The following is a 24,258-nucleotide window of genomic DNA, read 5'->3' on the forward strand; positions in this document are numbered from 1 at the left end:
CGGAGCGGACAGCAGCGGAGCGGGAGCAGCGGCGGAGCGGGCAGCGGCGGAGCGGGCAGCGGCGGAGCGGACAGCGGCGGAGCGGGCAGCGGCGGAGCGGACAGCGGCGGAGCGGGCAGCGGCGGAGCGGGCAGCAGCAGAGCGGGCAGCAGCGGAGCGGGCAGCAGCGGAGCGAGCAGCGGCGGAGCGGACAGCGGCGGAACGGGCAGCGGCGGAGCGGGCAGCAGCGGAGCGGGCAGCAGCGGAGCGGGCAGCAGCGGAGCGGACAGCAGCGGAGCGAGCAGCAGCGGAGCGGGCAGCAGCGGAGCGAGCAGCAGCGGAGCGGGCAGCAGCGGAGCGGGCAGCAGAGGAGCGAGCAGCAGCGGAGCGGGCAGCAGCAGGGCGGGCAGCAGCGGAGCGAGCAGCAGCGGAGCGGGCAGCAGCGGAGCGGGCAGCAGAGGAGCGAGCAGCAGCGAAGCGGGAAGCAGCGGAGGGGGCAGCAGCGGAGGGGGCGGCAGCGGAGCGGGCGGCAACGGAGCGGGCGGCAGCGGAGGGGGCAGCAGCGGAGGGGGCAGCAGCGGGGCGGACAGCAGCGGAGCGGGAAGCAGCGGAGCGGGCAGCAGCGGAGCGGGCAGCAGCGGAGCGGGCAGCACCGGAGCGGGCAGCAGCGGAGCGGGCAGCAGCGGAGCGGGCAGCAGCGGAGCGGACAGCAGCGGAGCGGACAGCAGCGGAGCGGGCAGCAGCGGAGCGGGCAGCAGCGGAGCGGGAGCAGCAGCGGAGGGGGCAGCAGCGGAGCGGGCAGCAGCGGGGGGACAGCAGCGGAGCGGACAGCAGCGGAGCGGGCAGCAGCGGAGCGGGCAGCAGCGGAGCGGGCAGCAGCGGAGCGGGCAGCAGCGGAGCGGGCAGCAGCGGAGCGGGCAGCAGCGGAGCGAGCAGCAGCGGAGCGGACAGCAGCGGGGCGGACAGCAGCGGAGCGGGCAGCAGCGGAGCGGGCAGCAGCGGAGCGGGCAGCAGCGGAGCGGGCAGCAGCGGAGCGGGCAGCAGCGGAGCGGACAGCAGCGGAGCGGGCAGCAGCGGAGGGGGCAGCAGCGGAGCGGGCAGCAGCGGAGCGGGCAGCAGCGGAGCGGGCAGCAACTGGGGGGGCAGCAGCGGAGCGGACAGCAGCGGAGCGGGCAGCAGCGGGGGGGGCAGCAGCGGAGCGGACAGCAGCGGAGGGGGCAGCAGCGGAGGGGGCAGCAGCGGAGCGGGCAGCAACGGAGCGGGCAGCAGCGGGGGGGGCAGCAGCGGAGCGGACAGCAGCGGAGGGGGCAGCAGCGGAGGGGGCAGCAGCGGAGCGGGCAGCAGCGGAGCGGGCAGCAGCGGGGGGGCAGCAGCGGAGCGGACAGCAGCGGAGCGGGCAGCAGCGGGGGGGGCAGCAGCGGGGGGGGCAGCAGCGGAGCGGGCAGCAGCGGAGCGGGCAGCAGCGGAGCGGGCAGCAGCGGAGCGGGCAGCAGCAGGGCGGGCAGCAGCGGAGCGAGCAGCAGCGGAGCGGGCAGCAGCGGAGCGGGCAGCAGAGGAGCGAGCAGCAGCGGAGGGGGCAGCAGCGGAGGGGGCAGCAGCGGAGCGGACAGCAGCGGAGCGGGAGCAGCGGAGAGGGCAGCAGCGGAGCGGGAGCAGCAGCGGAGCGAGCAGCAGCGGAGCGGGAGCAGCAGCGGAGCGGGAGCAGCAGCGGAGCGGGAGCAGCAGCGGAGCGGGAGCAGCAGCGGAGCGGGCAGCAGCGGAGCGGGAGCAGCGGAGAGGGCAGCAGCGGAGCGGGAGCAGCGGCGGAGCGGGAGCAGCGGCGGAGCGGGAGCAGCGGCGGAGCGGGCAGCGGCGGAGCGGGCAGCGGCGGAGCGGGAGCAGCAGCGGAGCGGGCAGCAGCGGAGGGGACAGCAGCGGAGCGGGCAGCAGCGGAGCGGGAGCAGCAGCGGAGCGGGAGCAGCAGCGGAGCGGGCAGCAGCGGAGCGGGCAGCAGCGGAGCGGGAGCAGCAGCGGAGCGGGCAGCAGCGGAGGGGACAGCAGCGGAGCGGGGAGCAGCGGAGCGGGCAGCAGCGGAGCGGGCAGCAGCGGAGCGGGCAGCAGCGGAGCGGGAGCAGCAGCGGAGCGGGCAGCAGCGGAGCGGGAGCAGCAGCGGAGCGGGCAGCAGCGGAGCGGGCAGCAGCGGAGCGGACAGCAGCGGAGCGGGCAGCAGCGGAGCGGGAGCAGCAGCGGAGCGGGCAGCAGCGGAGCGGGCAGCAGCGGAGCGGGAGCAGCAGCGGAGCGGGCAGCAGCGGAGCGGTCAGCAGCGGAGCGGGCAGCAGCGGAGCGGACAGCAGCGGAGCGGACAGCAGGGGAGCGGACAGCAGCGGAGCGGACAGCAGCGGAGCGGACAGCAGCGGAGCGGGAGCAGCAGCGGAGCGGGAGCAGCAGCGGAGCGGACAGCAGCGGAGCGGGAGCAGCAGCGGAGCGGGAGCAGCAGCGGAGCGGGAGCAGCAGCGGAGCGGGAGCAGCAGCGGAGCGGACAGCAGCGGAGTGGACAGCAGCGGAGCGGACAGCAGCGGAGCGGACAGCAGCGGAGCGGGCAGCAGGGGAGCGGGCAGCAGCGGAGCGGACAGCAGCGGGGGGCAGCAGCGGAGCGGGAGCAGCAGCGGAGCGGGAGCAGCAGCGGAGCGGACAGCAGCGGAGCGGGAGCAGCAGCGGAGCGGGAGCAGCAGCGGAGCGGGCAGCAGCGGAGCGGGCAGCAGCGGAGGGGGCAGCAGCGGAGCGGACAGCAGCGGAGCGGGCAGCAGCGGAGCGGGAGCAGCAGCGGAGCGGACAGCAGCGGGGGGGCAGCAGGGGAGCGGGGAGCAGCGGAGCGAGCAGCAGCGGAGCGGACAGCAGCGGAGCGGGCAGGAGCGGAGGGGGCAGCAGCGGAGCGGGCAGCAGCGGAGCGGGCAGCAGCGGAGCGGGCAGCAGCGGAGCGAGCAGCAGCGGAGCGGGCAGCAGCGGAGCGGGAGCAGCAGCGGAGCGGGCAGCAGCGGAGCGGTCAGCAGCGGAGCGGGCAGCAGCGGAGCGGGCAGCAGCGGAGGGGGCAGCAGCGGAGCGGGCTGCAGCGGAGCGGGAGCAGCAGCGGGGGGACAGCAGCGGAGCGGTCAGCAGCGGAGCGGGCAGCAGCGGAGCGGGCAGCAGCGGAGCGGACAGCAGCGGAGCGGGGAGCAGCGGAGCGGACAGCAGCGGAGCGGGCTGCAGCGGAGCGGGCAGCAGCGGAGCGGGGAGCAGCGGAGCGGGAGCAGCAGCGGAGCGGACAGCAGCGGAGCGGGCAGCAGCGGAGCGGACAGCAGCGGAGCGGACAGCAGCGGAGCGGGCTGCAGCGGAGGGGGCAGCAGCGGAGCGGGCTGCAGCGGAGCGGGAGCAGCAGCGGGGGGACAGCAGCGGAGCGGGCAGCAGCGTAGCGGACAGCAGCGGAGCGGACAGCAGCGGAGCGGGAGCAGCAGCGGAGCGGGCAGCAGCGGAGCGGGGAGCAGCGGAGCGGGGAGCAGCGGCGGAGCGGGCAGCGGCGGAGCGGGGAGCAGCGGAGCGGACAGCAGCGGAGCGGGCAGCAGCGGAGCGGGCAGCAGCGGAGCGGGCAGCAGCGGAGCGGGTAGCAGTGGAGCGGGCAGCAGCGGAGCGGGTAGCAGCGGAGCGGGCAGCAGCGGAGCGGGAGCAGCGGAGCGGGCAGCAGCGGAGCGGGAGCAGCAGCGGAGCGGGAGCAGCAGCGGAGCGGGAGCAGCAGCGGAGCGGGAGCAGCAGCGGAGCGGACAGCAGCGGAGCGGGCAGCAGCGGAGCGGGAGCAGCAGCGGAGCGGGAGCAGCAGCGGAGCGGGAGCAGCGGAGAGGGCAAGAGCGGAGCGGACAGCAGCGGAGCGGACAGCAGCGGAGCGGGCTGCAGCGGAGGGGGCAGCAGCGGAGCGGGCTGCAGCGGAGCGGGAGCAGCAGCGGGGGGACAGCAGCGGAGCGGGCAGCAGCGGAGCGGGAGCAGCAGCGGAGCGGGGAGCAGCGGAGCGGGGAGCAGCGGCGGAGCGGGCAGCGGCGGAGCGGGGAGCAGCGGAGCGGACAGCAGCGGAGCGGGCAGCAGCGGAGCGGGCAGCAGCGGAGCGGGCAGCAGCGGAGCGGGTAGCAGCGGAGCGGGCAGCAGCGGAGCGGGCAGCAGCGGAGCGGGTAGCAGAGGAGCGGGCAGCAGCGGAGCGGGAGCAGCGGAGCGGGCAGCAGCGGAGCGGACAGCAGGGGAGCGGGCAGCAGCGGAGCGGGCAGCAGGGGAGCGGGCAGCAGGGGAGCGGACAGCAGGGGAGCGGGCAGCAGCGGAGCGGGCAGCAGGGGAGCGGGCAGCAGGGGAGCGGACAGCAGCGGAGCGGACAGCAGGGGAGCGGGCAGCAGCGGAGCGGGAGCAGCAGCGGAGCGTGCAGCAGTGGAGCGGGCAGCAGCGGAGCGGGAGCAGCAGCGGAGCGGGCAGCAGCGGAGCGGGCAGCAGCGGAGCGGGCAGCAGCGGAGCGGGAGCAGCAGCGGAGCGTGCAGCAGCGGAGCGGGAGCAGCAGCGGAGCGGGCAGCAGCGGAGCGGGCATCAGCGGAGCGGGCAGCAGCGGAGCGGGCAGCAACGGAGCGGGAGCAGCAGCAGAGCGGGCAGCAGCGGAGCGAGCAGCAGCGGAGCGGGAGCAGCGGAGAGGGCAGCAGCGGAGCGGGAGCAGCAGCGGAGCGGGAGCAGCAGCGGAGCGGGAGCAGCAGCGGAGCGGGCAGCAGCGGAGCGGGAGCAGCGGAGAGGGCAGCAGCGGAGCGGGCAGCAGCGGAGCGGGCAGCAGCGGAGCGGGAGCAGCAGCGGAGCGGGCAGCAGCGGAGGGGACAGCAGCGGAGCGGGCAGCAGCGGAGCGGGCAGCAGCGGAGCGGGAGCAGCAGCGGAGCGGGAGCAGCAGCGGAGCGGGCAGCAGCGGAGCGGGCAGCAGCGGAGCGGGAGCAGCAGCGGAGCGGGCAGCAGCGGAGCGGGCAGCAGCGGAGCGGGCAGCAGCGGAGCGGGCAGCAGCGGAGCGGGAGCAGCAGCGGAGCGGGCAGCAGCGGAGCGGGAGCAGCAGCGGAGCGGGCAGCAGCGGAGGGGACAGCAGCGGAGCGGGCAGCAGCGGAGCGGGAGCAGCAGCGGAGCGGGCAGCAGCGGAGGGGACAGCAGCGGAGCGGGGAGCAGCGGAGCGGGCAGCAGCGGAGCGGGCAGCAGCGGAGCGGGAGCAGCAGCGGAGCGGGCAGCAGCGGAGCGGGAGCAGCAGCGGAGCGGGCAGCAGCGGAGCGGGCAGCAGCGGAGCGGGCAGCAGCGGAGCGGGCAGCAGCGGAGCGGGCAGCAGCGGAGCGGGCAGCAGCGGAGCGGGCAGCAGCGGAGCGGGAGCAGCAGCGGAGCGGGAGCAGCAGCGGAGCGGACAGCAGCGGAGCGGGCAGCAGCGGAGGGGGCAGCAGCGGAGAGGGCAGCAGCGGAGCGGGCAGCAGCGGAGCGGGCAGCAGCGGAGCGAGCAGCAGCGGAGCGGGCAGCAGCGGAGCGGGAGCAGCAGCGGAGCGGGCAGCAGCGGAGCGGTCAGCAGCGGAGCGGGCAGCAGCGGAGCGGGCAGCAGCGGAGCGGACAGCAGCGGAGCGGACAGCAGCGGAGCGGGCTGCAGCGGAGCGGACAGCAGCGGAGCGGGCAGCAGCGGAGCGGACAGCAGCGGAGCGGGCTGCAGCGGAGCGGACAGCAGCGGAGCGGACAGCAGCGGAGCGGGCTGCAGCGGAGCGGACAGCAGCGGAGCGGGCAGCAGCGGAGCGGGGAGCAGCGGAGCGGGAGCAGCAGCGGAGCGGACAGCCGCGGAGCGGGCTGCAGCGGAGCGGGCTGCAGCGGAGCGGGAGCAGCAGCGGGGGGACAGCAGCGGAGCGGACAGCAGCGGAGCGGGCTGCAGCGGAGCGGGAGCAGCAGCGGGGGGACAGCAGCGGAGCGGGCAGCAGCGGAGCGGACAGCAGCGGAGCGGACAGCAGCGGAGCGGGAGCAGCAGCGGAGCGGGCAGCAGCGGAGCGGGGAGCAGCGGAGCGGGGAGCAGCGGCGGAGCGGGCAGCGGCGGAGCGTGCAGCAGCGGGGCGGGAGCAGCGGCGGAGCGGGCAGCGGCGGAGCGGACAGCAGCGGAGCGGGCAGCAGCGGAGCGGACAGCAGCGGAGCGGGCAGCAGCGGAGGGGACAGCAGCGGAGCGGACAGCAGCGGAGCGGACAGCAGCGGAGGGGACAGCAGCGGAGCGGGCAGCAGCGGTGGGAGCAGCAGCGGAGCGGGCAGCAGCGGAGCGGGGAGCAGCGGCGGAGCGGGCAGCAGCGGAGCGGGGAGCAGCGGCGGAGCGGGCAGCAGCGGGGCGGGAGCAGCGGAGGGGCAGCAGCGGAGCGGACAGCAGCGGAGCGGGCAGCGGCGGAGCGGACAGCAGTGGAGCGGACAGCAGCGGAGCGGGCAGCAGCGGAGCGGGCAGCAGCGGAGCGGACAGCAGCGGAGCGAGCAGCAGCGGAGCGGGCAGCAGCGGAGCGGGCAGCAGCGGAGCGAGCAGCAGCGGAGCGGGCAGCAGCGGAGCGGGCAGCAGAGGAGCGAGCAGCAGCGGAGCGGGCAGCAGCAGGGCGGGCAGCAGCGGAGCGAGCAGCAGCGGAGCGGGCAGCAGCGGAGCGGGCAGCAGAGGAGCGAGCAGCAGCGGAGCGGGCAGCAGCGGAGCGGGCAGCAGCGGAGCGGGCAGCAGCAGAGCGGGCAGCAACGGAGCGAGCAGCGGCGGAGCGGGCAGCAGCGGAGCGGGAGCAGCGGCGGAGCGGGAGCAGCGGCGGAGCGGGAGCAGCGGCGGAGCGGGCAGCGGCGGAGCGGGCAGCGGCGGAGCGGGCAGCGGCGGAGCGGGCAGCGGCGGAGCGGACAGCAGCGGGGCGGGCAGCAGCGGAGCGGGCAGCAGCGGAGCGGGCAGCAGCGGAGCGGACAGCAGCGGAGCGGGCAGCAGCGGAGCGAGCAGCAGCGGGGGGACAGCAGCGGAGGGGGCAGCTGCGGAGCGGACAGCAGCGGAGCGGGCAGCAGCGGAGCGGACAGCAGCGGAGCGGGCAGCAGCGGAGCGGGCAGCAGCGGAGGGGGCAGCTGCGGAGCGGACAGCAGCGGAGCGGACAGCAGCGGAGCGGGCAGCAGCGGAGCGGGCAGCAGCGGAGCGGGAGCAGCGGAGCGGGCAGCAGCGGAGCGGACAGCAGGGGAGCGGGCAGCAGGGGAGGGGACAGCAGCGGAGCGGGCAGCAGCGGAGCGAGCAGCAGCGAGGGGACAGCAGCGGACGGGCAGCAGCGGAGCGGACAGCAGCGGAGCGGGCAGCAGCGGAGCGGGCAGCAGCGGAGGGGACAGCAGCGGAGCGGGAGCAGCGGAGCGGGCAGCAGCGGAGCGGACAGCAGGGGAGCGGGCAGCAGCGGAGCGGGCAGCAGGGGAGCGGGCAGCAGCGGAGCGGACAGCAGCGGAGCGGGCAGCAGGGGAGCGGGCAGCAGCAGAGCGGACAGCAGGGGAGCGGGCAGCAGCGGAGCGGGCAGCAGGGGAGCGGGCAGCAGGGGAGCGGGCAGCAGCGGAGCGGGCAGCAGCGGAGCGGGCAGCAGCGGAGCGGGGAGCAGCGGAGCGGGCAGCAGCGGAGCGGACAGCAGCGGTGCGGGAGCAGCGGCGGAGCGGGCAGCGGCGGAGCGGACAGCAGCGCAGGGGACAGCAGCGGAGCGGGCAGCAGCGGAGGGGGCAGCAGCGGAGCGGACAGCAGCGGAACGGGCAGCAGCGGAGCGGGCAGCAGCGGAGGGGACAGCAGCGGAGCGGGCAGCAGCGGAGGGGGCAGCAGCGGAGCGGACAGCAGCGGAGCGGACAGCAGCGGAGGGGACAGCAGCGGAGCGGGCAGCAGCGGAGGGGGCAGCAGCGGAGCGGACAGCAGCGGAGCGGGCAGCAGCGGAGCGGGCAGCAACGGGGCGGGCAGCAGCGGAGCGGGCAGCAGCGGAGCGGGCAGCAGCGGAGCGAGCAGCAGCGGAGCGGACAGCAGCGGAGCGGGCAGCAGCGGAGCGGGCAGCAGCGGAGCGGGCAGCAGCGGAGGGGACAGCAGCGGAGCGGACAGCAGCGGAGGGGACAGCAGCGGGGGGACAGCAGCGGAGCGGACAGCAGCGGAGCGGACAGCAGCGGGGCGGACAGCAGCGGAGCGGGCAGCAGCGGAGCGGGCAGCAGCGGAGCGGGCAGCAGCGGAGGGGGCAGCAGCGGAGCGGGCAGCAGCGGAGGGGACAGCAGCGGAGCGGACAGCAGCGGACCGGGAGCAGCGGCGGAGCGGGCAGCGGCGGAGCGGGCAGCAGCGGAGCGGACAGCAGCGGGGGGACAGCAGCGGAGCGGGAGCAGCAGCGGAGCGGACAGCAGCGGAGCGGACAGCAGCGGAGCGAGCAGCAGCGGGGGGGGCAGCAGCGGAGCGAGCAGCAGCGGAGCGGGCAGCAGCGGAGGGGACAGCAGCGGAGCGGACAGCAGCGGAGGGGACAGCAGCGGGGGGACAGCAGCGGGGGGACAGCAGCGGGGCGGACAGCAGCGGAGCGGACAGCAGCGGAGCGGGCAGCAGCGGAGCGGGCAGCAGCGGAGCGGGCAGCAGCGGAGCGGGCAGCAGCGGAGGGGACAGCAGCGGAGCGGACAGCAGCGGAGCGGGAGCAGCGGCGGAGCGGGCAGCGGCGGAGCGGGCAGCAGCGGAGCGGACAGCAGCGGAGCGGACAGCAGCGGAGCGGGCAGCAGCGGAGCGGACAGCAGCGGAGCGGGCAGCAGCGGAGCGGACAGCAGCGGAGCGGGCAGCAGCGGAGCGGACAGCAGCGGAGCGAGCAGCAGCGGAGCGAGCTTCAGCGGAGCGGGCAGCAGCGGAGCGGGCAGCAGCGGAGCGAGCAGCAGCGGAGGGGACAGCAGCGGGGGGACAGCAGCGGGGGGACAGCAGCGGGGCGGACAGCAGCGGAGCGGACAGCAGCGGAGCGGGCAGCAGCGGAGCGGGCAGCAGCGGAGCGGGCAGCAGCGGAGCGGGCAGCAGCGGAGGGGGCAGCAGCGGAGCGGGCAGCAGCGGAGGGGACAGCAGCGGAGCGGACAGCAGCGGAGCGGGCAGCAGCGGAGCGGACAACAGCGGGGCGGGCAGCAGCGGAGCGAGCAGCAGCGAGGACAGCAGCGGAGCGAGCAGCAGCGAGGACAGCAGCGGAGCGAGCAGCAGCGGAGCGGGCAGCAATGGAGCGGGCAGCAGCGGAGCGGGCAGCAATGGAGCGGGCAGCAGCGGAGCGGGCAGCAGCGGAGCGGGCAGCAATGGAGCGGGCAGCAGCGGAGCGGGCAGCAGCGGAGCGGGGAGCAGCGGAGCGGACAGCAGCGGAGCGGGCAGCAGCGGAGCGGGCAGCAGCGGAGCGGGCAGCAGAAAAGCGGACAGCAGCGGAGCGGGCAGCAGCGGAGCGGGGAGCAGCGGAGCGGACAGCAGCGGAGCGGGCTGCAGCGGAGCGGGCAGCAGCGGAGCGGACAGCAGCGGAGCGGACAGCAGCGGAGCGGACAGCAGCGGAGCGGGCAGCAGCGGAGCGGGCAGCAGCGGAGCGGGAGCAGCAGCCGAGCGGGCAGCAGCGGAGCGGACAGCAGCGGAGCGGGCAGCAGCGGAGCGGGCAGCAGCGGAGCGGGCAGCAGCGGAGCGGACAGCAGCGGAGCGGGCAGCAGCGGGGCGGGCAGCAGCGGGGCGGGCAGCAGCGGGGCGGGCAGCAGCGGAGCGGGCAGCAGCGGAGCGGACAGCAGCGGAGCGGGCAGCAGCGGAGCGGGCAGCAGCGGAGCGGGCAGCAGCGGGGGAGCAGCAGCGGAGCGGGCAGCAGCAGAGCGGACAGCAGCGGAGCGGGCAGCAGCGGAGCGGACAGCAGCGGAGCGGAGAGCAGCGGAGCGGGCAGCAGCGGAGCGGGCAGCAGCGGAGCGGGCAGCAGCGGAGCGGGCAGCAGCGGAGCGGGCAGCAGCGGAGCGGGCAGCAGCGGAGCGGGCAGCAGCGGAGCGGGCAGCAGCGGGGCGGGCAGCAGCGGAGCGAGCAGCAGCGGAGCGGGCAGCAGCGGAGCGGACAGCAGCGGAGCGAGCAGCAGCGGAGCGGGCAGCAGCGGAGCGGGCAGCAGCGGAGCGGACAGCAGCGGGGCGGGCAGCAGCGGAGCGGGAGCAGCGGCGGAGCGGGAGCAGCGGCGGAGCGGACAGCAGCGGAGCGGACAGCAGCGGAGCGGACAGCAGCGGAGCGGGAGCAGCGGCGGAGCGGGAGCAGCGGCGGAGCGGGCAGCAGCGGAGCGGACAGCAGCGGAGCGGACAGCAGCGGAGCGGGAGCAGCGGCGGAGCGGGCAGCGGCGGTGCGGACAGCAGCGGGGCGGGCAGCAGCGGGGCGGGCAGCAGCGGAGCGGGCAGCAGCGGAGCGGACAGCAGCGGAGCGGACAGCAGCGGAGCGAGCAGCAGCGGAGCGGGCAGCAGCGGAGCGGGCAGCAGCGGGGCGGGCAGCAGCGGGGCGGGCAGCAGCGTAGCGGACAGCAGCGGAGCGGGCAGCAGCGGAGCGGGCAGCAGCGGAGCGGGCAGCAGCGGAGCGGGCAGCAGCGGAGCGGGCAGCAGCGGAGCGGACAGCAGCGGAGCGGGCAGCAGCGGAGCGGGCAGCAGCGGAGCGGGCAGCAGCGGGGGAGCAGCAGCGGAGCGGGCAGCAGCGGAGCGGACAGCAGCGGAGCGGGCAGCAGCGGAGCGGGCAGCAGCGGAGCGGGCAGCAGCGGAGCGGACAGCAGCGGAGCGGGCAGCAGCGGAGCGGGCAGCAGCGGAGCGGACAGCAGCGGAGCGGGCAGCAGCGGAGCGGGCAGCAGCGGAGCGGGCAGCAGCGGAGCGGACAGCAGCGGAGCGGGCAGCAGCGGAGCGGACAGCAGCGGAGCGGGCAGCAGCGGAGCGGACAGCAGCGGAGCGGGCAGCAGCGGAGCGGGCAGCAGCGGAGCGGGCAGCAGCGGAGCGGGCAGCAGCGGAGCGGACAGCAGCCTCGTGTGTTCCGGCAGCGCCTGTCATTCGAGGAACTGCCGGACCGGACTTGCCGTCGGAGACTCCGGCTGAGCAGGGAGACAGTGCGACACCTCTGCCAGGTGATGGTACCGTGGGGGGTATCGGGGATGAAGCCCGCTCCCAGTGACTGTCATGGTGACGGTCGCCCTGAACTTTAACACGACGGGGTCGACGGGGCCCTCGGGGCACAGGTGCGTCCGCTCCGTCACGGAGGCCCGAAATGCCCAGGAGGCTCAATCCATCTAATTCAATGTGGACTGAGCCCACCTGGATTCCCAGGCAGCAGCGGGCCCGTCACCATCGCAGGGGTGTCCCGAGTCCAGAGGGTGGGTCCATGTCGCCCTATGTCCACCTCTGGATAACAGGTCGCTCTCCTGTCATGTGAAAATACCTTTAAGAAATGGGTGTTCATCAGTGATGTCAGAGAGGGGGTGGAGCTGGGCTGTCTGTCAGCTTTTTACTTTCGTTTTAGGCTGTTTGCTGCAGGGTGTGTTTTAGTTTCGTTTTCAGAGCTGGATAGCTGCAGTCACAGCCAGGAGGTGTGTGAATCTCTCGCTGTAATCTAAAGGCTGTAAATCGATCCTTTGGTGATTGAAAACTAATGACTGCTCTCAGTAGTGACTTTAACCTGATGTGCTTCTGTTTAAAGGTTTTGTTTCAGTCTGATGGATGTTGAAGGGAAAGCTGCAAGGATTACTTAGTGTTGTATTCTTTGGGGGCTGTATTTGAATTGATGGTTGCTAATGTGTTCACTATGTTTTAAAAAGGTTAACTTGAGTTCATAGAATAAACATTGTTTTGCTTAAAAAAATACTTTTCGATCTCTGCTGTCCCACTCCTGGAGAGTGGGCCGTGCGCTCCCGATACCACAATCTAGTAAAAGTTGTGGGTCAGGTGAACTCCGTGATTCACTTTGGGGTTCTCGAAACCCTGGCCGGTGACACTGCACAAACGGAATGGGGTTCCACAGTGTCCATCAGCTGTGCATCATCCACGTCCGTGCCCGCTACCAGGGTAGTGCACACGATGCACACGCGCCGATTCCTGACATGTTCGAGGGTCACCCCCCCCCGCGGCAGAGGGGCTGGCTCCTGGGCGACAGGGGTTACCCGCTGCGTCCGTGCCCGACGACGCCTGAGGTCGCGGTCCGACGCGCCGACCCCCTGCTACAACGGCGCCCCCCTACAGCGGCCAGCGGCCAAGGGATCGCGCGGCGCTTCAGCCCCCCCGGAGAGGGGGCTTAGACCACCCACAACGTCCGCCCATTCTCCCCGCACCCCCTCTCTTGCCAGCGCAGCCCACCCCCTCACACCTATCAGGCAGGGGCATGCTTTCACAGTGGGAACCGGATGTTCATCGTGAACAAAGAGACACAGACTCGTGCTCGACCCTGACGTCAAAACTGTGCCCCGCAACCGTGCCAGCGTCACTGGTGTCTGACCTCCTGGCCTCACGGGCCCGATTACTGGTGGTTCCACAGGCGGTACAGTAGGAGTGGAGGGGGCTTCGGACTGGAGGAGGTTACAGAGATAGGGAATGTTGTAGGGACTGGAGGAGGTTACAGAGATAGGGAGGGTTGTAGGGGGCTGGAGGAGGTTACAGAGATAGGGAGGGGTGTAGGGGCTGGAGGAGGTGACAGAGATAGGGAGGGTTGTAGGGGCTGGAGGAGGTTACAGAGATAGGGAGGGTTGTAAGGGCTGGAGGAAGTTACAGAGATAGGGAGGGTTGTAGGGGCTGGAGGACGTTACAGAGATAGGGAGTGTTGCAGGGGCTGGAGGAGGTTACAGAGATAGGGAGGGTTGTAGGGGCTGGAGGAGGTTACAGAGATAGGGAGGGTTGTAGGGGCTGGAGGAGGTTACAGAGATAGGGAGGGGTGTAGGGGCTGGAGGAGGTTACAGAGATAGGGAGGGTTGCAGGGGCTGAAGGAGGTTACAGAGATAGGGAGGGTTGTAGGGGCTTGAGGAGGTTACAGAGATAGGGAGGGTTGTAGGGGCTGGAGGAGGTTACAGAGATAGGGAGGGATGTAGGGGCTGGAGGAGGTTACAGAGATAGGGAGGGTTATAGGGGCTGGAGGAGGTTACAGAGATAGGGAGGGTTGTAGGGGGCTGGAGGAGGTTACAGAGATAGGGAGGGGTGTAGGGGCTGGAGGAGGTTACAGAGATAGGGAGGGGTGTAGGGGCAGGAGGAGGTTACAGAGATAGGGAGGGTTGCAGGGGCTGGAGGAGGTTACAGAGATATGGAGGGTTGTAGGGGCAGGAGGAGGTTACAGAGATAGGGAGGGTTGTTGGGGCAGGAGGAGGTTACAGAGATAGGGAGGGTTGTAGGGGCTGGAGGAGGTTACAGAGATATGGAGGGGTGTAGGGGCTGGAGGAGGTTGCAGAGATCGGGAGGGTTGTAGGGGCTGGAGGGGGTGACAGAGATAGGGAGTGTTGTAGGGGCTGGAGGAGGTTGCAGAGATCGGGAGGGTTGTAGGGGCTGGAGGAGGTTACAGAGATAGGGAGGGTTGTAGGGTCTGGAGGAGGTTACAGAGATAGGGAGGGTTGTAGGGTCTGGAGGAGGTTACAGAGATAGGGAGGGTTGTAGGAGCTGCAGGAGGTTACAGAGATAGGGAGGGTTGTAGGGGCTGGAGGAGATTACAGAGATAGGAAGGGTTGTAGGGGCTGGAGGAGGTTACAGAGATAGGGCGGGTTGTGGGGGCTGGAGGAGGTTACAGAGATAGGGAGGGTTGTAGGGGCTGGAGGAGATTACAGAGATAGGGAGGGTTGTAGGGGCTGGAGGAGGTTACAGAGATAGGGAGGGTTGTAGGGGCTGGAGGAGGTTACAGAGATAGGGAGGGTTGTAGGGGCTGGAGGAGGTTACAGAGATAGGGAGGGGTGTAGGGGCTGGAGGAGGTTACAGAGATAGGGAGGGTTGCAGGGACTGGAGGAGGTTGCAGAGATAGGGAGGGTTGTAGGGGCTGGAGGAGGTTACAGAGATAGGGAGGGTTGTAGGGGCTGGAGGAGGTTACAGAGATAGGGAGGGATGTAGGGGCTGGAGGAGGTTACAGAGATAGGGAGGGTTATAGGGGCTGGAGGAGGTTACAGAGATAGGGAGGGTTGTAGGGGGCTGGAGGAGGTTACAGAGATAGGGAGGGGTGTAGGGGCTGGAGGAGGTTACAGAGATAGGGAGGGTTGTAGGGGCTGGAGGAGGTTACAGAGATAGGGAGGGTTGTAGGGGCTGGAGGAGGTTACAGAGCTAGGGAGTGTTGCAGGGGCTGGAGGAGGTTACAGAGATAGGGAGGGTTGTAGGGGCTGGAGGAGGTTACAGAGATAGGGAGGGTTGTAGGGGCTGGAGGAGGTTACAGAGATAGGGAGGGTTGTAGGCGCTGGAGGAGGTTACAGAGATATGGAGGGTTGTAGGGGCTGGAGGAGGTTACAGAGATAGGGTGGGTTGTAGGGGCTGGAGGAGGTTACAGAGATAGGGAGGGTTGTAGGGGACTGGAGGAGGTTACAGAGATAGGGAGGGTTGTCGGGGCTGGAGGAGGTTACAGAGAAAGGGAGGGTTGTAGGGGCTGGAGGAGGTTACAGAGATATGGAGGGTTGTAGGGGCAGGAGGAGGTTACAGAGATAGGGAGGATTGTAGGGACTGGAGGAGGTTACAGAGATAGGGAGGGTTGTAGGGGCAGGAGGAGGTTACAGAGATAGGGAGGGTTGTAGGGGCTGGAGGAGGTTACAGAGGTAGGAAAGGTTGAAGGGGACTGGAGGAGGTTACAGAGATAGGGAGGGTTGTCGGGGCTGGAGGAGGTTACAGAGAAAGGGAGGGTTGTAGGGGCTGGAGGAGGTTACAGAGATATGGAGGGTTGTAGGGGCAGGAGGAGGTTACAGAGATAGGGAGGATTGTAGGGACTGGAGGAGGTTACAGAGATAGGGAGGGTTGTAGGGGCAGGAGGAGGTTACAGAGATAGGGAGGGTTGTAGGGGCTGGAGGAGGTTACAGAGGTAGGAAGGGTTGTAGGGGCTGGAGGAGGTTACAGAGATACGGAAGGTTGTAGGGGCTGGAGGAGGTTACAGAGATTGGGAGGGTTGTAGGGACTGGAGGAGGTTACAGAGATATGGAGGGTTGTAGGGGCTGGAGGAGGTTACAGAGAAAAGGAGGGGTGTAGGGGCTGGAGGAGGTTGCAGAGATAGGGAGGATTGTAGGGGCTGGAGGAGGTTACACAGATAGGGAGGGTTGTAGGGGATGGAGAAGGTTACAGACATAGGGAGGGTTGTAGGCGCTGGAGGAGGTTACAGAGATATGGAGGGTTGTAGGGGCTGGAGGAGGTTACAGAGATAGGGTGGGTTGTAGGGGCTGGAGGAGGTTACAGAGATAGGGAGGGTTGTAGGGGACTGGAGGAGGTTACAGAGATAGGGAGGGTTGTCGGGGCTGGAGGAGGTTACAGAGAAAGGGAGGGTTGTAGGGGCTGGAGGAGGTTACAGAGATATGGAGGGTTGTAGGGGCAAGAGGAGGTTACAGAGATAGGGAGGGTTGTTGGGGCAGGAGGAGGTTACAGAGATAGCGAGGGTTGTAGGGGCTGGAGGAGGTTACAGAGATATGGAGGGGTGTAGGGGCTGGAGGAGGTTGCAGAGATCGGGAGGGTTGTAGGGGCTGGAGGGGGTGACAGAGATAGGGAGTGTTGTAGGGGCTGGAGGAGGTTGCAGAGATCGGGAGGGTTGTAGGGGCTGGAGGAGGTTACAGAGATAGGGAGGGTTGTAGGGTCTGGAGGAGGTTACAGAGATAGGGAGGGTTGTAGGGTCTGGAGGAGGTGACAGAGATAGGGAGGGTTGTAGGGTCTGCAGGAGGTTACAGAGATAGGGAGGGTTGTAGGGTCTGCAGGAGGTTACAGAGATAGGGAGGGTTGTAGGGGCTGGAGGATGTTACAGAGATAGGGAGGGTTGTAAGGTCTGGAGGAGGTTACAGAGATAGGGAGGGTTGTAGGGGCTGGAGGAGGTTACAGAGATAGGGAGGGTTGTGGGGGCTGGAGGAGGGTACAGAGATAGGGAGGGTTGTCGGGGCTGGAGGAGGTCACAGAGATAGGGAGGGTTGTCGGGACTGGCGGAGGTTACAGAGATAGGGAGGGATTTGGAAACTTGGGTGTGAATTTTGTGTGACCGAGGTGTGGCTGTAGCGGGAGTCAGTGAGGGACGGCGAGGGAGGAGGGGGGGGGGTGAGTTTGGTTGCTACTGGGATAGTCGACAGGGGGGGCGTAGACCTTGAAGGGATAGGCAGCGCCGAGGAATCCAAATCGCGGTCGGTGAGGTCTGTGGGGCAGTGTGGCCGTAGGTTCTTTCCCAGGGCCAGCAATGATGGTGGGGGCTGAATAGCCACACTGTGGGCTGTCTGCCTGTTTTTCCAATGCACTCCCAGTTGCCCGCACAGCGTAGCTGAACAAGGTTCAGCCGGGATGATTATTTGGTCCCTATTAGCTGACGTCAGTGTGCTGGCCAGGATTAAGTTTCTGCTCTGTCTATATATAACAGGGGAGCTGGGGACAAGATCTGATTCTCAGCCACACTCACACTATTGGAGCTTACACTCGCAACGCCCGATCGATACACTGCTCGGCCACTGCCCCAGCCTCCTGCCGCCCACCACCCTCGCTCACGCTCGCTGCCAAGTTGCTGACTCATTCCGCGGCACAGCGCTCAATCCCCCAGCACGCACACACACACACACTTCCGACATTACACACACACTCGCTCGCACACACTCCCTCTCAAACAAACACACTTCACGATCTTACGCACACACTCTCTCTCACACGCACTCTCTCGCACACAATCACACTTCCCGACCTGACACAGTCTCTCACACACATGCACACATACCTCTGACCTGTGCCACAGTGGTTAGCACTGCCGCCTCACAGCTCCAGGGTCCCCGGTTCGATTCCGGCGTGGGGTCACTGTCTGTGCGGAGTCTGCATGTTCTCCCCGTGTCTGCGTAGGTTTCCTCCGGGTGCTCCGGTTTCCTCCCACAGTCCAAAGATGTGCAGGTTAGGTGGATTGGCCGTGATAAACTGCCCTTAGTGTGCAAAGGGTGAGGTGGGGCTGCTGGGTTGCGGGGATAGGGTGGAGGTGTGGGCTCTCTCCAGAGGCTGCTGCAGACTCCTTCAGCACTGTGAATACAAACACACTCTCTCACACACACTCTCACACACACTCACACACTCTCACACACACACTCACACACTCTCACACACACATTCTCACACACACTCTCACACACACTCTCTCACACACTCTCACACACACACTCTCACACACTCTCTCACACACACTCACACACACACTCTCACACACACTCTCTCACACACACACACACACTCTCACACACTCTCACACACACTCTCACACACTCTCTCACACACACTCTCTCACACACACTCTCACACACTCTCACACACACTCTCACACACACACTCACACACTCTCACACACACATTCTCACACACACTCTCACACACACTCTCTCACACACTCTCACACACACACTCTCACACACTCTCTCTCACACACTCTCTCACACACTATCTCACACACACTCTCTCTCTCACTCTCTCACACACACTCTCTCACACACACTCTCTCACACACTCTCTCTCACACACACTCTCACACACACTCTCACACACACTCTCTCACACACTATCTCACACACACTCTCTCTCTCACACTCTCACACACACTCTCTCACACACACTCTATCACACACACTCTCTCACACACACTCTCACACACACTCTCACACACACTCTCACACACGCTCTCACACACACACTCTCACACCTCTCTCACACACACACTCTCACACACACACTCTCACACACACTCACACACACTCTCACACACTCTCACACACACACTCACACACACTCTCACACACACTCTCACACACACACTCTCACACACTCTCACACACACACTCTCACACCTCTCTCACACACACACTCTCTCACACACACTCTCACACACACTCACACACACTCTCACACACACTCTCACACACGCTCTCACACACACACTCTCACACACTCTCACACACACACTCTCACACCTCTCTCACACACACACTCTCTCACACACACTCTCACACACACTCACACACACTCTCACACACACTCTCACACACGCTCTCACACACACACTCTCACACCTCTCTCACACACACACTCTCACACACACACTCTCACACACACTCACACACACTCTCACACACTCTCACACACACACTCACACACACTCTCACACACACTCTCACACACACACTCTCACACACACTCACACACACTCTCACACACACACTCTCACACCTCTCTCACACACACACTCTCTCACACACACTCTCACACACACTCACACACACTCTCTCACACACACTCTCACACCTCTCTCACACACACACTCTCACACACACACTCACACACACACTCACACACATTCTCACACACACTGTCACACACTCTCTCACACACACAGCTGCAGGAGGCCACACATCTCTGCTTAATAAAGCCTTGATTACTCTCCACTCTCTTCTCGTCGTAATTGATAGTGCATCAATTTATTAAGCAGAGATATTGCAGCGATGGAACTACACATCAAGCCTGATCGCCTGCAGCTGTACCCTCAAGCAGCCAATGCCATGTCGGCCTTCGACCACTGGCTAGCTTGCTTCGAAAGCTACCTCGGATCAGCGACAGAACAACCCTCGGACGGACAGAAACTCCAGGTCCTGTACTCACGGGTGAGCTCTGAGATTTTCCCCCTTATCCGGGATGCTTTCGTTACGGGCATGGGGTCGGCGTACATCCGCCAGTGCCTATTAGAAGGGGGTAGGCTCGACCTCACAGCGACCAAGCAAATCGTGAACTCGCTAACGGTAGCCTCCCGTAACGTACAGTCGTACGTCCCTGACCGCACGGCGCCCTCGTGGACATCGTGGGCCCCACCAGCGGCCGTCCCCAGCCAACCCCAAGCCTGCGCTGCGCGGCAGCCGGCCAACCCCGGGGGGCCCAGACTCCGGGCCACCTTCCCGTACCCAGATAACGTCACCATCTGTGGCCACGACCAACAGGACCATGACGCAAACCTCCAACAATTCCTCCAGACCGCCAAACTCCTGAACCTCACATACAATAAGGAGAAGTGCGTGTTCCGCACTAACCGCTTAGCCATCCTTGGCTATGTAAGTAGTAGCATCGATAGAGGATTGGTTAATTAATAGAAAGCAAAGAGTGGGGATTAATGGGTGTTTCTCTGGTTGGCAATCAGTAGCTAGTGGTGTCCCTCAGGGATCAGTGTTGGGCCCACAACTGTTCACAATTTACATAGATGATTTGGAGTTGGGGTCCAAGGGCAATGTGTCCAAGTTTGCAGACGACACTAAGATAAGTGGTAAAGCAAAAAGTGCAGAGGATACTGGAAGTCTGCAGAGGAATTTGGACAGGCTAAGTGAATGGGCTAGGGTCTGGCAGATGGAATACAATGTTGACAAATGTGAGGTTATCCATTTAGGTAGGAATAACAGCAAAAGGGATTATTATTTAAATGATAAAATATTAAAACATGCTGCTGTGCAGAGAGACCTGGGTGTGCTAGTGCATGAGTCGCAAAAAGTTGGTTTTCAGGTGCAACAGGAGATTAAGAAGGCAAATGGAATTGTGTCCTTCATTGCTAGAGGGATGGAGTTTAAGAGGTTATGCTGCAATTGTATAAGGTGTTAGTGAGGCCACACCTGGAGTATTGTGTTCAGTTTTGGTCTCCTTACTTGAGAAAGGACGTACTGGCGCTGGAGGGTGTGCAGAGGAGATTCACTAGGTTAATCCCAGAGCTGAAGGGGTTGGATTACGAGGAGAGGTTGAATAGACTGGGACTGTACTCGTTGGAATTTAGAAGGATGAGGGGGGATCTTATAGAAACATATAAGATTATGACGGGAATAGATAGGATAGATGCGGGCAGGTTGTTTCCACTGGCGGGTGAAAGCAGAACTAGGGGGCATAGCCTCAAAATAAGGGGAAGTAGATTTAGGACTGAGTTTAGGAGGAACTTCTTCACCCAAAGGGTTGTGAATCTCTGGAATTCGTTGCCCAGTGAAGCAGTTGAGGCTCCTTCATTAAATGTTTTTAAGATAAAGATAGATAGTTTTTTGAAGAATAAAGGGATTAAGGGTTATGGTGTTCGGGCCGGAAAGTGGAGCTGAGTCCACAAAAGATCAGCCATGATCTCACTGAATGGTGGAGCAGGCTCGAGGGGCCAGGTGGCCGACTCCTGCTCCTAGTTCTTATGTTCTTATGTTATGTCGTGGAAAATGGAGTTCTAGGGCCCGACCCCGACCGCATGCGCCCCCTCCTGGAACTCCCTCTTCCCCACTGCCCCAAGGCCCTGAAACGATGCCTGGGGTTTTCCCCATATTACGCCCAGTGGGTCTCTAACTATGCGGACAAGGCCCGCCCACTCATCCACTCCACAGTTTTTCCCCTGACGGCTGAGGCCCACCAGGCCTTCAACCGCATCAAGGCCGACATCGCCAAGGCCACGATGCACGCGGTCGATGAGTCCCTCCCCTTTCAGGTCGAGAGCGATGCGTCGGACGTCGCTCTGGCCGCCACCCTCAACCAGGCAGGCAGACCCGTGGCATTCTTTTCCCGCACCCTCCATGCCTCCGAAATCCGGCACTCCTCTGTCGAAAAGGAGGCCCAAGCCATTGTGGAAGCTGTGCGGCATTGGAGGCATTACCTGGCCGGTAAGAGATTCACTCTCCTCACTGACCAGCGGTCGGAAGCCTTCATGTTCAATAGCACACAGCGGGGCAAGATCAAAAATGATAAAATCTTGCGGTGGAGAATCGAGCTCTCCACCTATAATTACGAGATCTTGTGTCGCCCCGGTAAACTCAACGAGCCCCCAGACGCCCTGTCCCGAGGTACATGTGCCAGCGCACAGGTAGACCGACTCCGGGCCCTACATAACGCTCTCTGCCACCCAGGGATCACCCGGTTCTTTCACTTCATAAAGGCCAGCAACCTGCCCTACTCCGTCGAGGAAGTAAGGACGGTCACCAGGGACTGCCAGGTCTGTGCGGAGTGGAAGTCGCACTTCTACCGGCCGGACCGTGCGCGCCTGGTGAAGGCTTCCCGCCCCTTTGAACGCCTCAGCGTGGATTTCAAAGGGCCCCTCCCCTCCACCGACCGCAACACGTACATTCTCAGTGTGGTCGATGAGTACTCCAGATCCCCCTTCGCCATCCCGTGCCCCGATATGACGTCTGCCACCGTCATCAAGGCCCTCAGCACCATCTTCGCTCTGTTCGGTTTCCCCGCCTACATCCACAGTGACAGGGGATCCTCCTTCATGAGCGATGAGCTGCGTCAGTTCCTGCTCAGCAGGGGTATAACCTCCAGCAGAACGACGAGCTACAACCCCCCGGGGGAACGGGCAGGTGGAGAGGGAGAACGGGACGGTCTGGAGGGCCGTCCAGCTGGCTCGATGGTCTAGAAATCTCCCAGTCTCCCGCTGGCAGGAGGTCCTCCCCGACGCGCTCCACTCCATCCGATCGCTCCTCTGCACCGTGACTAACGAGACCCCTCACGAACGTGTGTTTGCCTTCCCCAGGAAGTCCACCTCCGGGGATTCGCTGCCAACATGGCTGACAGTTCCTGGACCCGTACGCAAACTACGTGGCGCACCCCGATGGGCGCCAGGACACGGTCCCCCTCCGGGACCTGGCACCCGCTGGATCCCCACCCACAGCCCACCACCCGATACCACCCACCCTCCAGTTGCCCCTGCCCCACTCACCCTCCCGCCAGCGCACCTCACCACAGCCCCCACCCCAGGAGGATCCGTCCTCCCACTGGATCCACTCAGGGGTGACGAAGACGAGGACAACACACTCCCAGAGTCGCAGGTGACCAAGTCGGCCCCCACATCCCCACCAGGACCGAGGCAATCACAGCGGAGAATCAAGGCCCCCGACAGACTGAACTTGTAAATTTTTCCACCACCACCGCCGGACTCTTTTTTTTCAACAGGGGGTGAATGTGGTAGTCACCACTAACTGTATTAGATGTATATTAGATGTAGTACGGTAAGACTCCTGTACTAGAGGTACATGGGTAAATCCCTGCCTGCTGGCTCCGCCCAGTAGGCGGAGTATAAATGTGGGTGCACACCGAGCTGCAGCCATTCTAGTAGCAGCTACAGGAGACCACACAGCTTTGCTCAATAAAGCCTCGATTATTCACTACTCTCGTCTTTGTGGTAATTGATAGTGCCTCACCCCTCTCAGCTCACTGCGGTAAAGCCAATTCTGGAGTACACCGTGGACACGTGCGAGAAGAAGGAGCCCTCGCTCGCCCCCGGATCCCTAAACCTCCGCGGATCCACCATTCCCATCCTTTCCATCAACTCTCCCGGCTCCTTCGCCATCCTCGGCCTTCCCATTGACTTGGGCTCGACCTGTCCACCCTCGGTTCCAGAATGGAATTAAAATCAGCCCCCCCCTCCCCCCCCATAGTCAACCGATACGTGTCCAGGTCTGGAATCACTCCCAGCAACCCCTTCACAAACCCCACACGGCCTAAACGTTCACAAACACCATCGGCGTCCACTCCAGCGCTCCACTCACTATCACGTATCTCTCCCCCGGGTCGCGCACTTCCTTGGCACCTACAATCCCCGTCCTTTTGCTCAGCAGGACTGCCCCCCCCCCCCGCGACTTGGAATGAAACCCCGAGTGAAATACCTCCCCCACTCATCCCTTCCTCAACCTAACCTGATCGTTCACCCGGGGGTCTCCTGCAGAAAGACCACCCTCGCCTCCAAGCTCCTCAAGTACGTGAAGGCCCGAGGCCTCTTCACCGGCCCGTTCAGCCCCCCGTACGTTCCACGTTACGAACCTGACCGGAGGCTTGCGTCTCCGCTCCCCTCCGCCCTCCACCATCCTCCCCGTCCGACTCTGCCCCCTTCAACCTCTGCCCCTAAACCGGGCCCATCCAAGATGGCCGCCTTCTCCATCCATGACCCCACCCCCGCTCCTACTCCAGCACTGCCACGTCGCATCCCTCTCCCCCCCCCCCTCCCTCTCACCCTCCGGCCTCCACAATACCGCCTCCGTCTCCCATCAAAGCTCAGTTCTCCCCCAGTTCAAGCTCTCTAACAAAGCCATCGGCCTCCTCTCGAGGGTTTCAAAACAGCACCCCCGGCCTTCGAAAGCCGCCCGCAGTTCCGCCGGGCGCAGGACCCCAGATCGGACCTGCCTCCAGCGCAGGACCCCCTGGGCCCTGTCTACCTCCGGGGCCTTGTCCCGGCATCCCCTCCGGCGCCCTCGAGACCGCACCTCGTGGCCCTCGCACCTTCCACGCCCTCTGGCGGGCCGGACGCTACAGGGACTCCTCTACCTTTGCCCTTAGCGACTTGCAAAGGTCCCCGTCCCCCCCCCGGTCCCCCCGCAGCCCCACCTCCGCCTCCAACCCAACTACTGTGGTCGGACATCACCCTCTCCATCCCCCCCCCCCCCCCCGGATCTGCGAGCCTGTGCCTCCAGGCACTTCTCGACTCTTTCCATCGATCCTTTCAGGAGCGTTACCGCTCCCTCGACGCCTCCGATCCACCCCTTCGAGCCGGAGCTTCCCTGTTTGCGACCGCTCACTCCCTGGCCGCCCACCGGAAGCCTGTTGCCTGTTTTACCTACTGTAAATATGGCAATCAGTGAGTTTCCCTCCTTCCTTTGGATATCAATATTCCAATGCTCAGAGTCGCCAGGTATCGAATGATACCGCCACAAGTTTCGACCGGTTATCGACCAAAGAGCCAAACCCCAGTTAGTTAGTTCACGGTCAGGGGTACTTTATTTACACACAATTAGTCACGCAACATAAACACTACTAGTTAACTACACCTATCAACTATGACAACCTGTACTTAACTTCAGGCACCCGGCTTAGGTCAGGGACCAGTGGCCGCTGTCCGATTCCGGATCTCTCGGGTCCGAAGGAGTAACCGCTGCTCAGCTGGGTTCATCCGCCTGGTAGCGAGCGTTGAACGTGGACTCGCTTCTGGTGGTGCGGCGATTGGAGATGGTCGTGGCCGGGGCGCCAGGTCCAAGAGACGCCGAACGCATGGTGGTCTCTCTTTTTATTCTTGGGGGGGTGGGGGGAGGTTTCGCGCTCTTTCGGGCGGTCCTTCGGTTTGGACCCCACTGATTGGGGGATTCCTGATCATTGCGTTCGATTCGATCCAATAAAGGGGCG

Source organism: Scyliorhinus torazame, chromosome 4, assembly GCF_047496885.1.
Source record: "Scyliorhinus torazame isolate Kashiwa2021f chromosome 4, sScyTor2.1, whole genome shotgun sequence".
Classification (NCBI taxonomy): domain Eukaryota; kingdom Metazoa; phylum Chordata; class Chondrichthyes; order Carcharhiniformes; family Scyliorhinidae; genus Scyliorhinus; species Scyliorhinus torazame.